The following is a 16,371-nucleotide window of genomic DNA, read 5'->3' as shown; positions in this document are numbered from 1 at the left end:
TCAATTTTATAGATCCATTTACTTTCAAAAAGTATTTATCTATCTTGGATTTCATGGCATATAGCCATTTTAACGGAGTCAGGGCCCATCATAACTTCTTTGTTTGTAGTTGGTTTATCATTGCTCAAAATCAATCCTTTGTTCACAAATCATTTATTTGATCACAAAGTAAACCATACCTACAAGGTTCAATATGTACTTCGATCTCCATGGCTAAAACACTTTGTAGTCATGGGAGCCATGTTCGTCATGGTCGCTTCCGGAACCAATTTCCGATGATGCGCTACTCTGATCATTATGCTCAGGTTCATAAACCTTATCAAGTTCTATTGTCCTCCCACTCAAATACTTCGCTAGAAAACAATTTCTTGGAAATAAGCAGGTAACATTAACAAACACTTTTGTCGTTTACTTCATAGTGGAAAGAATTCCCAATCAATTCTTTGGGATAACCAACAAAGACATTCATCCGATTTTGGTTGTTAACTTTTAGACCAAAATTTAAAGAAAGGACTATTAGGGTTTATACCCATGCCATAACTCGTATGGTGTCATTTCTACGGATCATGATGATGCTCTATTTAGTGTATAAGCGGTAGTCACTAAAGCATAATCCACAAAAATATAATGGCGTCATAATATTTTATCTCATCATTAATCCAACAAGGTTTGGATACATCTTCTCGGATACTATATCATCATTATGATACTCCAAGAAATGTGAGTTGTAGAACAATTTCATGACTCTCTTAGATGTTTGCTAAAACTCGTAATTCAAATATTTCCACCATGATCCAATCATAGATATTTGATTTTTCTATTACGATGATTTCCACTTCATATTGAAATTTATTTGAATCCATTCAAAAATTTCAAACTTCTTCCTTATCGAATATATTTGAAGGGCGGCAGATCGATGAGGTTCGCGGGGCCGTTGTTCTTCACGTAGAAGAAGGTCCCTTGCCATTCGCGGCAGGACTCGAGGCCGGAGAATGTGAAGAAAGTGCTCCCTTGGCGGGAGCCGATAATGCAAGACCCGCACTCTACGGGGGGTTTGGGCTTAGGAATTTCCTTGCCCTGAACGGAATTGATCCGCAGAGCAAAGAAGCGGGCAAACGTCTCATGAGTAGGACGAATGCCAATGTAAGCCTCCATGAAGGTGGCAAAGCAGGAAAGATAAAAGATGGCGTTGCCAGGAAGGTGATGAGGTTGAAGTTCATAGAAATCTAAGAACTTCCGGAAAAACGGCGGCCGGAAAGGCGGCCGCGCTCAAAGTGAGCGAGGAAAACAATATGTTCACCGGGCTCAAGCACCGGTTCGATCTCGTCGCCAGGAAGCCGGCAGGTTACCCCTTCCGGAATCCTTCGCGACCAGTAAAGCCAGTCAATCTCGTATTCAGTGACATTGGAGCCCATCCAGGCTCCACGAGTGACAGGGGAGGGATTTATACCGGAAGCTTGGCTAGAGCTACCGGATTCTCCGGGGCTACCGGAATCGGTATCCATCGAAGCGGAATCGGCGGATCTATTGGAAGATTGCCTACGCCGGCTACCAGAAGAAGAGGCAGAGGAGGAGCCAGAGGAAGATTCCTCGCTAGACATTGGTTTAGAAGCAGAAAAACAGAAATCCCACAGTTGGCCCCCGCGCGAAGATCTACGAGTAAGAGGAAAATCAAAGAAAAAGGGGAAATAAAAACACTGTCGACCCAAGATCTAGAAAACGAGCAAAGGGCAAGCAAACTGAGATTGGAACTAACCTGAGGCAGCGCTGTCGCTGGGGAAGACGTTCACCGGTGAAGAAGTGGGCCTGTGGTCACCGAGGAACTCCGGCGACGGCGGAGCAGAGGACGGCGCAAGGAAGCGTGACTGCAGCGGTCGTAGCGGAGACGCTGCGAGGGGTTTCCGCACGGTGAAGTCCGGCGGAGGAGCGGCTCAAGTTCGTCGGGCGGCAGAGCTCGAGCGAACGGCGGCGAACGGAGAACGGCGGAGGCGCAGAGAGCGAGGAACACTGTGCGCGAAGAATGGGAAATGCGAGAAGAGGAAGAAGAGGCGACGGTTCCACCTTATAAAGAAGAGAGGAGATGGGCCGAAAACTGCTGGGCCGCGGCGGCTCGCACCGCGGGCCGCGACAGTTGGGCGCCTCGGGCCGCCAGGTGTCTCGATGGTACACGCGAAAAAATTAAAAGACACAGAAGGGCGCACACGGATCTGAAGCGGCGAGTGGGATCCGCTGTGGAGCATTTAATACACGCGCGGGAGTCGAGCGAAGTGACATCGACATCGGCGCGCGCTAACAGGTTAACGATGCGCATGTCACTGACAGGTGCGGGGCCCGAGATATTCTCGACTTCGCCGAGGAAAGAGTAAATGCTAAAGATACCGGACAAAAAGATGCCGGAGGATACCTTGCAAAGAGAGAAAAGAAAAGTCCGGGCAAAGATGACGGATCCAAGCTAAGGATTAAACCGGTATCCTATAAAACAAGAGAACCTGGCATGGTCTGTTGGATAGAATCCACCAGACTATACCAGCTTCGGGGACTAATGTTGGGGGGACGACCACCAGTATGCCAAAGGCATGCCAAACCGGATGGTTTGAGTCATCAAGATACCGGTTTAATATTCTTACCGGAGCATAAAGATAAGAATTTGGCTAAGTGAAGCTAAGACGGTATCCCCAAGAGGGGTATACCGGAACCGGATAACAACGATACCGGAAAGAAGGGCCTGTCGGCAAGACTGGTCAAAGATTCTCTTCAGAGCTAGAAGACAAGGATGAGCTAAGCAAAGTAGCTTTAATCGAAGCCCTGGCGCCAAAGAGAGGGGTGACGCTGAAAGAAGCCGGAGGACGTCAGCGTCCCTGATTAAAGAAGACCCCGGCGTCATCCATGATTAAAGTAGCTTTGTAAAGTAGTTTGTCCAGTCAAAGATGCCATTAGGGTTTCTTGCTCTGTAAGCCACCCTCTCCCCTATATAAGGAGAGGGGGTACAGCCTCTTACAGGCGCGTGTTGACAGAAGAGATTAGACGATAGACCTTGTATCCAAGAACCTGTAACCATGTTGAGATCAATGAAGCTAGCGATCTAGAGCAGAGTTCTTCCTCTTGTCTCTCTTCTTGCATACCGGCCTTTGGTTGTGTTCTTGAGGAAAGCATCCGGAAGTTCGTCCCATCTAGTCGCAAACCCTCCCCCGAATCCTCTAGCGCCCATTTGGCCCCAACTTAAGCCATCCCATGGCATCTGCTCGTTCGCCACGACGACATAAACATAAAGATATATAATAACCACTTTTATTATTGCCTCTTGGGCATATCTCCTTCAGTCTCCCACTTGCACTAGAGTCAATAATCTAGTTTACATTTGTAAAGATATAACACCTTGGCCTTCTGGTGTTTTATCATGTTTTTCTCACGGGAGAGGTTTTAGTCAACGGATCTGACATGTTCAGAAACGTATGTATTTTGTAATTCACTTGCGTCTCAACGCATCACTCATTTCCAAATGAGTCGGCATTAAATATGTTTGGTCTTCTGGTGGAACCTTAATTCCGCGGTCTGAAATATGTTACTAATATTGTCACACACAATATAGCTTCAAAGTTCTGACTCTGTCGGAACTACACCAAGTTCTCAAAGAACCTCTTGACTTTAACATCCTTTGTCATTGTCAAAATAATGACATATTCTGCCTTCTTTTGTAGAATCCGTCATAATATTTAGAACTCTTCTAAATCTAGCATAGACAACTTCTAGCTCATCGTGCTACCTTTTAAACAACACTTAGTCTAATTTGAGATTGAAATTTTATTTTCATATGTGACAAAACAAATATCGGTGCAACATCTTACAGCGATTTGTTTGTCATTTCCCATACAAAACTATATATATATCCTTAGTTCTTCTAAAGTACTCAAGAATATTCTTACTGTCGTCCAATGATCATCATATGAATCATTCTGGTATATGCTCATAACACTTTATAGCATATGACATCTGATTGTGTACATATTATTCGTGATCTATAATCACTTATGTGTTTTTACTCATTGAGTGTCAGATACACTCAAGTCTTGTTAAAACTTAACTTGACAAGAATATTTTCTTAATATTTTTATATTGAACTATTTCAATATCCATTCTATGTACTTTGACTTGAACATATTATGTGTTTCAATCTATCTTCATAGATCTTGACACAAAATTTGTTTCAGTCCATATCACTTTCATTGAAGTTAATTTTTCAATGAAACCTTTTAATCAAGTATGTAATTACATTATTTATAACCAACTATATGTCTTCTACATAGGTATTATAAATATGTCTCAGCGCTCCCACTTAATTTCTTGCAAATGCAAGCCTTTTCATCGTCTCTGATGAAATCAAAAACTCTTTGACTATTTCATCCAGTGAAGATTCAAACTCCGCTATACTTACTTCATCAAATTGAAGTTTGTATACCTATCTAGTATTCCACGGACCAGCAAAACTCTTGGTTGTATCTTGTATACACCTTTTAATACATACTTCTGATAATAATGTATTTTGCCATCCTACTAGCATATCTCATAAAAGAAATATGTAGTGATTACTAGAATAATCCACATAGACTATAAGCATTGCTACGGAAGATCTAATCTTATCGCAGTCAACTCTTTGAACTTTGTCGTAAACAATTTTTTGACAAGTTGAGCTTCTTTAAGGATATTCCATCCAAGTCCATCAATTTTATAGATCCATTTACTTTCAAAAAGTATTTATCTATCTTGGATTTCATGGCATATAGCCATTTTAACGGAGTCAGGGCCCATCATAACTTCTTTGTTTGTAGTTGGTTTATCATTGCTCAAAATCAATCCTTTGTTCACAAATCATTTATTTGATCACAAAGTAAACCATACCTACAAGGTTCAATATGTACTTCGATCTCCATGGCTAAAACACTTTGTAGTCATGGGAGCCATGTTCGTCATGGTCGCTTCCGGAACCAATTTCCGATGATGCGCTACTCTGATCATTATGCTCAGGTTCATAAACCTTATCAAGTTCTATTGTCCTCCCACTCAAATACTTCGCTAGAAAACAATTTCTTGGAAATAAGCAGGTAACATTAACAAACACTTTTGTCGTTTACTTCATAGTGGAAAGAATTCCCAATCAATTCTTTGGGATAACCAACAAAGACATTCATCCGATTTTGGTTGTTAACTTTTAGACCAAAATTTAAAGAAAGGACTATTAGGGTTTATACCCATGCCATAACTCGTATGGTGTCATTTCTACGGATCATGATGATGCTCTATTTAGTGTATAAGCGGTAGTCACTAAAGCATAATCCACAAAAATATAATGGCGTCATAATATTTTATCTCATCATTAATCCAACAAGGTTTGGATACATCTTCTCGGATACTATATCATCATTATGATACTCCAAGAAATGTGAGTTGTAGAACAATTTCATGACTCTCTTAGATGTTTGCTAAAACTCGTAATTCAAATATTTCCACCATGATCCAATCATAGATATTTGATTTTTCTATTACGATGATTTCCACTTCATATTGAAATTTATTTGAATCCATTCAAAAATTTCAAACTTCTTCCTTATCGAATATATCCACATATACTCAATTCATTGTTGAAAGTTTTCATGAAGTAGAAGAATCTCCCGCACACAACTATGTTTAGTGAACCACATACATCATCATGTATTTTTCCACTAAGTTAGTTGCCCGTTCAATTCTTGGCCTATGAACGGTATTTTAATCATTCTCTTTAGAAAAGATTTGCAAGCGCCAAATGATTCAAAAATCAAATGACTCCCAAAATCCATTTACATGGAGTTTCTTTATGCGTTCCTTTCTAACATGACCTAAATAGCGGTTCCACAAATAAGTGGAATTCAAATCATTTGCCTTATGGCATTTTAGCGTCAGTGTTATGTACGTGTGTTTCACCATTAAGATTTATAATAACTTATCCATCATACATGGAGTAATATAATTTGAACAACTCATTGTTTTCATTTGACCAGAGCAAAATAACAATTATTAAGTTCTTTATTATAAATTCTAAGGGCTAGATAGAATGCTAACGACAAACATAATAACACTTTATTTTGTTCCAGACGTGCATTCCTATCATATTCCTTGTCAATCACTTAGGCCATTGTATTCTTGTATTGCGTTTTTTTGTATGACACTTCATACCAACCAATATAGTACTAATACCCAAGAATTTCATAGTGTGACTTAACTAGGAATACAACCATAACATGTATATCATTTATATACACCTGAGCTAGACTTTCTAGTCTTTTCTTTTCTTTTTGCCAAAATATCTTTTGCAGTTTCTCTTTTAGCTTTCCTCATTATTCAGAAAAACACTTTAACATTATTAACTTCTAGGTTTGTTGGTCAAATACCAATAACCTTGAGGTTCTTACTTTAAGTTGATCATCATATGACAAGTGTTTCAGATTTCACTATTAGTAACTTTGTAATATGATGAACAATTTCACTCATAATTTTATCCATTATATCATGACGACTTTCCGAGACCATGTCTGTACATGCTAGGCTCGTAAAGTTTTAACCTTAGTATTCGCATATGCAAATCTGGCTTGCACCCGTTGTATGCACACGTAGAATCTATCACACCCGATCATCATGTGATGCTTCGAAACTACGAGTCATAGCAACGGTGCATACTAAGGACGATTATTTCATGGATATGCGAATATTGTTAGTGCCCCAATAGTTGGAGGATTGGGACGCCTTGCGTCTTCAACCTTCGTACATTCCCATAAAACTTATGAGTTTATGTAGTCTCACCAAATTATATTCTATCATCTTGCAATAAGGTCTTAGATATCACATATATCTCATACCTTGATTATTTCTGAAAACTAAATTTTCAGCTCCTTACTTTTCAAACAAATTTGAACTTCAAGTTTCACGGAGACAAGATAACTTTAGGTACTAATTGAAACCATAGCTCTTTGAATCAACAATGTGAGGTTTACTAAAAGTTGCAATAGGACTTAATCAATACTTGATTCTTTAACAATACGGTACCAGTCCGTAAAGTTTCTTATCAGACTTAACAGTATTTCTATCTCAATTACAAGACTAGCGCATGGTAGAAAACGGATGCCAATACTACAAAATTAATTCAAAATACTACTCAGACTATATTTATGATAATTAGTTCATGTTTTAATCTAATTACTAATGAACTCCCACTTAATACAACATCCCTCATAGTTGTTAAGTGGTACACGATCCAAATCCACTACACCAAAACCGATCATCACGTGAGATGATGTAGCTTCAATGGTGAACATCAACATGTTGATCATATCATCCATATGACTCATGTTCAACCTTTCGGTTTCCGTTGTCCCGAGGCCATGTCTGTACATGCTAGGCTCGTCAAGCAAACCCAAGTATTCCGCGTGTGCAACATGGCTTACACCCGTTGTATGTTGAGTTTATCACACCCGATCATCACGAGATGCTTCAAAACGTCAAGCAATGCAACGGCGCATACGAGGGGAGAACACTTTATTATCTTGATATTAATGTGAGGGATCATCTTATAATGCTACCATCGCGTTCTAAGCAAAATAAGATGCATAAAGGATTAACATCACATGCAATTCATATGTGATATGATATGGCCCTTTAGTCTTTGCGCCTTCGATCTTCATCTCCAAATCACGGACATGATCTCCATCATCAACGGGCATGATCTCCATCATCGTCGGCGTAGCGTCAAGGTTCATGGCGCCGTCTTCATGGTTGTTCACCTCATGTAGCAACTATTACAACTACTTTGAAATACTACTCAACATGAAATTTAAAGAAAACCATAAGGCTCCTGCCGGTTGCCACAATACAATAATTATCATCTCATACATAATCATCATCACATTATGGCCATATCACATCACCAAACCCTGCAAAAACAAGTTAGACGTCTCTAATTTGGTTTGCATATTTTACGTGGTTTAGGGTTTTCGAGAGAGATCTAATCTACCTACGAACATGAACCACAACGGTGATACTAATGTTGTCAATAGAAGAGTAAATTGAATCTTCACTATAGTAGGAGAGACAGACACCCGCAAAGCCTCTTATGCAATACAATTTGCATGTCGAACGAGGAACAAGTCTCATGAACGCGGTCATGTAAAGTTAGTCCGAGCCGCTTCATCCCACTATGCCACAAAGATGCAAAGTACTCAAACTAAAGATAACAAGAGCATCAACACTCACAAAACCATTGTGTTCTACTCGTGCAACCATCTATGCATAGACACGGCTCTGATACCACTGTAGGGATTCGTTGCATAGAAAACAAAAAATTTCCTACCGCGAGAACGCAATCCAAGCCAAGATGCAATCTAGAAGACGGGAGCAACGAGGGGATGATCAAGACTAACCCTTGAAGATTTCCAAAGCCTATAAGAGTAGGCTCTTATTGCTGCGGTAGACGATCACTTGCCGCTTGCAAAAGCGCGTAGAAGATCTTGATCACGGTGCCACAATCGGGCAGCACCTCCGTACTCGGTCACACGTTCGGTGTTGATGAAGATGACGTCCTTCTCCCCGTTCCAGCGGGCAGCGGAAGTAGTAGCTCCTCCTTGAATCCGGCAGCACAACGGCATGGTGGCGGTGGCGGTGGAGATCTCCGGCGGAGCTTCGCTAAGTGTGCGGGAGAAGAGGAGGAGAGAGGGGGCGGCTAGGGTTTGGGAGAGGGGGTGGCCGGCCACCTATGGGTGCGGCCAAGCTATGGGCTTGTGGTGGTCAGCCCCCTCTCCTATGCCCCTCATTATATAGGTGGAAGCCCCAAGTGTTGGACTACAAGTCTTCGAATAAGACCCGAACCAAAAACCTTCCATGTGTAGGGAAACCTACCCAAGGTGGGAATCCCACTTGGGCTGGGATTCCCCCCTTCCATGAGGGGGGTTGGCCGGCCACCCTTGGGGAGTCCACCTTGGACTCCTCCCCTTTAGGGTTGGCTGGCCATGCAAGGTGGAGTCCCTCCGGGACTCTACTTTCCATGGTGATTTCTTCCGGACTTTTCTAGAACCTTCTAGAACCTGCCATAAATGCACCGGATCATTTCCAAACTTGGAATATGACTTCCTATATATGAATCTTATTCTCCGGACCATTCCGGAACTCCTCGTGATGTCCGGGATCTCATCCGGGACTCCGAACAAATATTCGAACTCCATTCCATATTCAAGTTCTACCATTTCAACATCAAACCTTAAGTGTGTCACCCTACGGTTCGCGAACTATGCGGACATGGTTGAGTACTCACTCCAACCAATAACCAATAGCGGGATCTGGAGATCCATAATGGCTCCCACATATTCAACGATGACTTCAGTGATCGAATGAACCATTCACATACGATACCAATTCCCTTTGTCACGCGATATTTTACTTGTCCGAGGTTTGATCATCGGTATCACTCTATACCTTGTTCAACCTCGTCTCCTGACAAGTACTCTTTACTCGTACCGTGGTATGTGGTCTCTTATGAACTTATTCATATGCTTGCAAGACATTAGACGACATTCCACCGAGAGGGCCCAGAGTATATCTATCCGTCATCGGGATGGACAAATCCCACTGTTGATCCATATGCCTCAACTCATACTTTCCGGATACTTAATCCCACCTTTATAACCACCCATTTACGCAGTGGCGTTTGGTGTAATCAAAGTACCTTTCCGGTATAAGTAATTTACATGATCTCATGGTCATAAGGACTAGGTAACTATGTATCGAAAGCTTATAGCAAATAACTCAATGACGTGATCTTATGCTATGCTTAATTGGGTGTGTCCATTACATCATTCATATAATGATATAACCTTGTTATTAATAACATCCAATGTTCATGATTATGAAACTAATCATCCATTAATCAACAAGCTAGTTAAGAGGCATACTAGGTACTCTTTGTTGTCTACATATCACACATGTACTAATGTTTCGGTTAATACAATTATAGCATGATATATAAACATTTATCATAAACATAAAGATATATAATAACCACTTTTATTATTGCCTCTTGGGCATATCTCCTTCAATACATAGATAACCAACTAAAAGAGAGATACTTCCACACTGCAAACCATCTTATATGATAACTTCCCTACTCATGATATGACACTACTTGATAGTAAAAAGGTAAAAGATAGTGATGATGTGATACCGCGGCACTCCCCCCAAGCTTGGAACAAGCCAAGGGGGTGCCAATACCAATGATGAATTACTCCTTCGGTGGTGATGGTGGAACGACCCTGATGGGAGTGAGGAACCGCTCTAGCATTCTGCGAAGTCGGTTGTTCTCCTCCTGAAGTATCTCCACTTCCCTTCTCAGAACACGGTAGTGATCACAAAACTCATCGGTAACCCGAAAAGCTTCCTCCACAGCAGGGAAAGAGTTGAGGCTAGGAGCAGGTGGTAAAGGTCCCTGCAAGTTATGATAAAAAGAACGTCGAGTGTTAACCGATCCCACTAAGATTGGCTTACTCCCCAGAGCTTGCCGCTCTCTTTTTATTGATGACATCTTCTTCACTTCCTCCTTGACACCCTCATACATCTCTTTCCGTCTTGTCACGACCCTTTCCTCTTCCGCCCATCCAACGGAAGTTCCTTGATCTAGATCCTGGAGGACCTCACGTTTGCGATGCATTGCATAATCTTCTGAGGATGAACCTTGCGACGACATCTGAACAGAAACATGTTGAAACAAAACACGACGAGAAGACGATATACGGACCTAGGGGGGTCCGGGGGATTATATAACAAAAAAATTCACGACAAAAGGAAAGTACCAGGTCGAACCCGAGTGGGAGAGGGACTCCAAGGAGCCATCCCCATATGGTGGCGCGGCCAGGGTGGGGCCCGCGCCACCACATGGGGACGCGCCCTCGTGCGCCTCCTCCACTCCGATTCGATCTCATAATTTTTCATATTTTCTAAAAATAGCAAAAATATTGTTCGGAAAGTTAAACGTGGACTTTTTACTACCAAAACTGTTACCTATTCGAAGTCGAACTCTGCAGAAATATCAATTTGATCTTGATGAAAGTTTTCAGAGTCACCACTCGAATAACATCAACATCTTCATTATAAGAATCTCCAGAAATATAATGTTTGAGTCTTTGTCCATTCACCACTTGTGTGGCATCATCTTTCAGCGAAGCAATTTTTATTGCCCCTGAACGATACACCTCCACAATGACATATGGTCCTTCCCATTTTGAGAGTAATTTTCCTGCAAAAAATCTGAGATGAGACCGATACAATAGGACTTTATCTCCAACATTAAATTCTCTTTTAATAATTCTTCTATCATGCCATTTCTTAACTTTCTCCTTAAAAAGTCTAGCATTTTCATAAGCTTCACTTCTCCACTCATCTAAAGAACTCAATTGTAGCAACCTTTTCTTACCGGCAAGTTTAAAATATTTATTAAGTTCTCTTACAGCCCAATAAGCTTTGTGCTCTAGTTCTAAAGGTAAATGACAAGCTTTTCCATAAACCATTTTATAAGGAGACATACCCATAGGATTTTTATAAGAAGTTCTATAAGCCTACAATGCTTCCTTCAACTTACTAGCCCAATTTTTCCTAGATTTATTAACAGTCTTTTGCAAGATAGATTTAATTTCTCTATTTGATAATTCTACTTGCCCACTAGTTTCAGGATGATAAGCTGAAGCAATTCTATGATTAATACCATATTTAGCAAGTGTTTTTCTAAAACCACCATGAATAAAATGAGAACCTCCATCAGTCATAAGATATCTAGGTACTCCAAACCTAGGAAAAAAACATCTAAAAGCATTTTTAAAGAGGTTTCACCATCAGCACTTTTTGTGGGTATGGCTTCCACCCATTTAGTAACATAATCAACAGCAACAAGTATATGAGTGTTACCTTCTGAAGAAGGGAAAGGACCCATGAAGTCAAATCCCCAACAATCAAATGGTTCAATAACAAGAGTATAATTCATAGGCATTTCATTGTGTCTAGAGATATTACCAACTCTTTGACATTCATCACAGGATAAAATAAACTTTCTTGCATCTTTAAAGAGAGATTGCCAATAAAAACCTGACTGTAGAACCTTTTGTGCGGTTCTATCTCCGGCGTGATGTCCTCCATAAACACTACCATGACACTTACTCAATATATCTTGTTGTTCATATTCGGGGACACATCTTCGCATAATACCATCCACTCCTTCTTTATATAAGTGTGGGTCATCCCAAAAATAATGCCTCAAGTCATAAAAGAATTTCCTCCTTTGCTTAGCTGAAAAGGTTGGAGGCAAGTACTTGCAAACAATAAAGTTAGCATAATCAGCATACCAAGGACTATCCGCGAGCTCACCTTTATTGCAGCCAATTGTTCATTTGGAAAACGATCATTAACAGGAACAAGATCATAAGCAATATTTTCCAATCTAACAAATTATCAGCAACAGGATTATCAGCACCTTTCCTATCTACAATATGTAAATCATATTCTTGCAAAATAAGCACCCTTCTAATAAGCCTTGGCTTAGCATCTTTCTTTTCCATAAGGTACTGATACGTCTCAAACGTATCTATAATTTCTTATGTTCCATGCTACTTTATTGATGATACCTACATGTTTTATACATACTTTATGTCATATTTATGCATTTTCTGGCACTAACCTATTAACAAGATGCCGAAGAGCCAGTTGTTGTTTTCTGCTGTTTTTGGTTTCAGAAATCCTAGTAAGGAAATATTCTCAGAATTGGACGAAATCAACGCCCAGGGGCCTATTTTTCCACGAAGCTTCTAGAAAACCGAAAGAGATACGAAGTGGGGCAACGAGGCGGCCACACAACAGGGCGGCGCGGCCCACCCACTGGCCGCGCGGCCCTAGCGTGTGGGCCCCTCGTGGCGCCCCCTGACCTACCCTTCCGCCTACTTAAGCCTTCGTCGAGAATAACTCCAGTACCGAGAGCCACGATACGGAAAACCTTCCAGAGATGCCGCCGCCGCCAATCCCATCTCGGGGGATTCAGGAGATCGCCTCCGGCACCCTGGCGGAGAGGGGAATCATCTCCCGGAGGACTCTACACCGCCATGGTCGCCTCCGGATTGCTGTGTGAGTAGTTCACCCCTGGACTATGGGTCCATAGCAGTAGCTAGATGGTCGTCTTCTCCTAATTGTGCTATCATTGTTGGATCTTGTGAGCTGCCTAACATGATCAAGATCATCTATCTGTAATTCTACATGTTGTGTTTGTTGGGATCCGATGAATAATGAATGCTATGTTATGTTGATTATCAATCTATCATCTATGTGTTGTTTATGATCTTGCATGCTCTCTGTTGCTAGTAGAGGCTCTGGCCAAGTCGTTACTTGTAACTCCAAGAGGGAGTATTTATGCTCGATAGTGGGTTCATGCCTCCATTAAATGCAGGACGATGTGAGAAAGTTCTAAGGTTGTGGATGTGCTGTTGCCACTAGGGATAAAACATCAATGCTATGTCTAAGGATGTATTTGTTGATTACATTACGCACCATACTTAATGCAATTGTCTGTTGTTTGCAACTTAATCTTGGAGGGGTTAGGATGATAACCTGAAGGTGGACTTTTTAGGCATAGATGCATGCTGGATAGCGGTCTATGTACTTTGTCGTAATGCCCAATTAAATCTCACATTACTCATCATAACATGTATGTGCATTGTCATGCCATCTTTATTTGTCAATTGCCCAACTGTAATTTGTTCACCCAACATGCTATTTATCTTATGGGAGAGACACCACTAGCGAACTGTGGACCCCGGTCCATTCTTTTACATCGAATACAATCTACTGCAATACTCGTTCTATTGTTCTCTGCAACCATCATCATCCATACTATACATCTAATCCTTTGTTACAGCAAGCCGGTGAGATTGACAACCTCACTGTTACGTTGGGGCAAAGTACTTTGGTTGTGTTGTGTGATACGTCTCAAACGTATCTGTAATTTCTTATGTTCCATGCTACTTTATTGATGATACTCACATGTTTTATACATACTTTATGTCATATTTATGCATTTTCCGGCACTAACCTATTAACAAGATGCCGAAGAGCCAGTTGTTGTTTTCTGCTGTTTTTGGTTTCAGAAATCCTAGTAAGGAAATATTCTCGGAATTGGACGAAATCAACGCCCAGGGGCCTATTTTTCCACGAAGCTTCCAGAACACCGAAAGGGAACCGAAGTGGGGCGACGAGGCGCCGCCACACTAGGGCGGTGCAACCCTAGCGTGTGGGGCCCCCATCAGCCCTCCAACTCCGCCCTTCCGCCTAAAAATAGTCTTCGTCGAGATAACCCCAGTACCGAGAGCCACGATACGGAAAACCTTCCAGAGACGCCGCCACCAATCCCATCTCGGGGGATTCAGGAGATCGCCTCCGGCACCCTGCCGGAGAGGGGAATCATCTCCCGGAGGACTCTTCACCGCCATGGTCGCCTCCAGAGTGATGTGTGAGTAGTTCACCCCTGGACTATGGGTCCATAGCAATAGCTAGATGGTCGTCTTCTCCTAATTGTGCTATCATTGTTGGATCTTGTGAGCTGCCTAACATGATCAAGATCATCTATCTGTAATTCTACATGTTGCATTTGCTGGGATCCGATGAATATGGAATGCTATGTTATGTTGATTATCAATCTATCATCTATGTGTTGTTTATGATCTTGCATGCTCTCCTTTGCTAGTAGAGGCTCTGACCAAGTTTTTGCTTGTAACTCCAAGAGGGAGTATTTATGCTCGATAGTGGGTTCATGCCTCCATTAAATCTGGGACAGTGACAGAAAGTTCTAAGGTTGTGGATGTGCTGTTGCCACTAGGGATAAAACATCAATGCTATGTCTAAGGATATATTTGTTGATTACATTATGCACCATACTTAATGCAATTGTCTGTTGTTTGCAACTTAATACTGGAGGGGGTTCGGATGATAACCTGAAGGTGGACTTTTTAGGCATAGATGCATGCTGGATAGCAGTCTATGTACTTTGTCGTAATGCCCAATTAAATCTCACACTACTCATCATAACATGTATGTGCATTGTCATGCCCTCTTTATTTGTCAATTGCCCAACTGTAATTTGTTCACCCAACATGCTATTTATCTTATGGGAAAGACACCACTAGTGAACTGTGGATTCCGGTCCATTCTTTACATCAAATACAATCTACTGCAATACTCATTCTACTGTTCTTTGCAAACATCATCATCCACACTATCACGTTGAGATTGACAACCTCACTGTCACGTTGGGGCAAAGTAATTTGGTTGTGTTGTGCAGGTTCCACGTTGGCGCCGGAATCCCTGGTGTTGCGCAGCACTACACTCCGCCGCCATCAACCTTCAATGTGCTTCTTGGCTCCTACTGGTTCGATAAACCTTGGTTTCTTACTGAGGGAAAACTTGCCGTTGTACGCATCACACCTTCCTCTTGGGGTTCCCAACGGACGCGTGCTATCGTAGACAATCAAGATTTTCTGGCGCCGTTGCCGGGGAGATAAATACACGCTGCAAGGGGAGTATCCACTTCCGATCTCTTTACTTTGTTTTTTTCTTGCTTTACTTTATTTACTATTTTTTTGCTGCATTAAATCAAAATACAAAAAAATTAGTTGCTAGCTTTACTTTATTTACTGTCTTGTTTGCAATCTCCATATTAAAAACACAAAAAAATTAGTTACTTGCATTTACTTTATCTAGTTTGCTTTATTTACTGTTGCTAAAATGGGTACTCCTGAGAATACTAAGTTGTGTGACTTCACAACCACGAATAATAATGATTTCTTATGCACACCTATTGCTCCACCTGCTACTACAGCAGAATTCTTTGAAATTAAACCTGCTTTACTAAATCTTGTTATGAGAGAGCAATTTTCTGGTGTTAGTTCTGATGATGCTGCTGCCCATCTTAATAATTTTGTTGAACTATGTGAAATGCAAAAGTATAAGGATGTAGATGGTGACATTATAAAATTAAAATTGTTTCCTTTCTCATTAAGAGGAAGAGCTAAAGATTGGTTGCTATCTTTGCCTAAGAATAGTATTGATTCATGGACTAAATGCAACGATGCTTTCATTGGTAGATATTATCCTCCTGCTAAAATTATATCTTTGAGAAGTAGCATAATGAATTTTAAACAATTGGATAATGAGCATGTTGCCCAAGCATGGGAAGGAATGAAATCTTTGGTTAAAAATTGCCCAACCCATGGACTGACTACTTGGATGATCATCCAAACCTTTTATGCAGGACTGAATTTTTCTTCGCGG

The sequence above is a fragment of the Lolium perenne genome, chromosome 2 (assembly GCF_019359855.2).
Source record: "Lolium perenne isolate Kyuss_39 chromosome 2, Kyuss_2.0, whole genome shotgun sequence".
In the NCBI taxonomy this organism is placed as follows: Eukaryota; Viridiplantae; Streptophyta; class Magnoliopsida; order Poales; family Poaceae; genus Lolium; species Lolium perenne.
The sequence above is the reverse complement of the archived record's forward strand: the minus strand, read 5'-3'. Positions refer to the sequence as shown.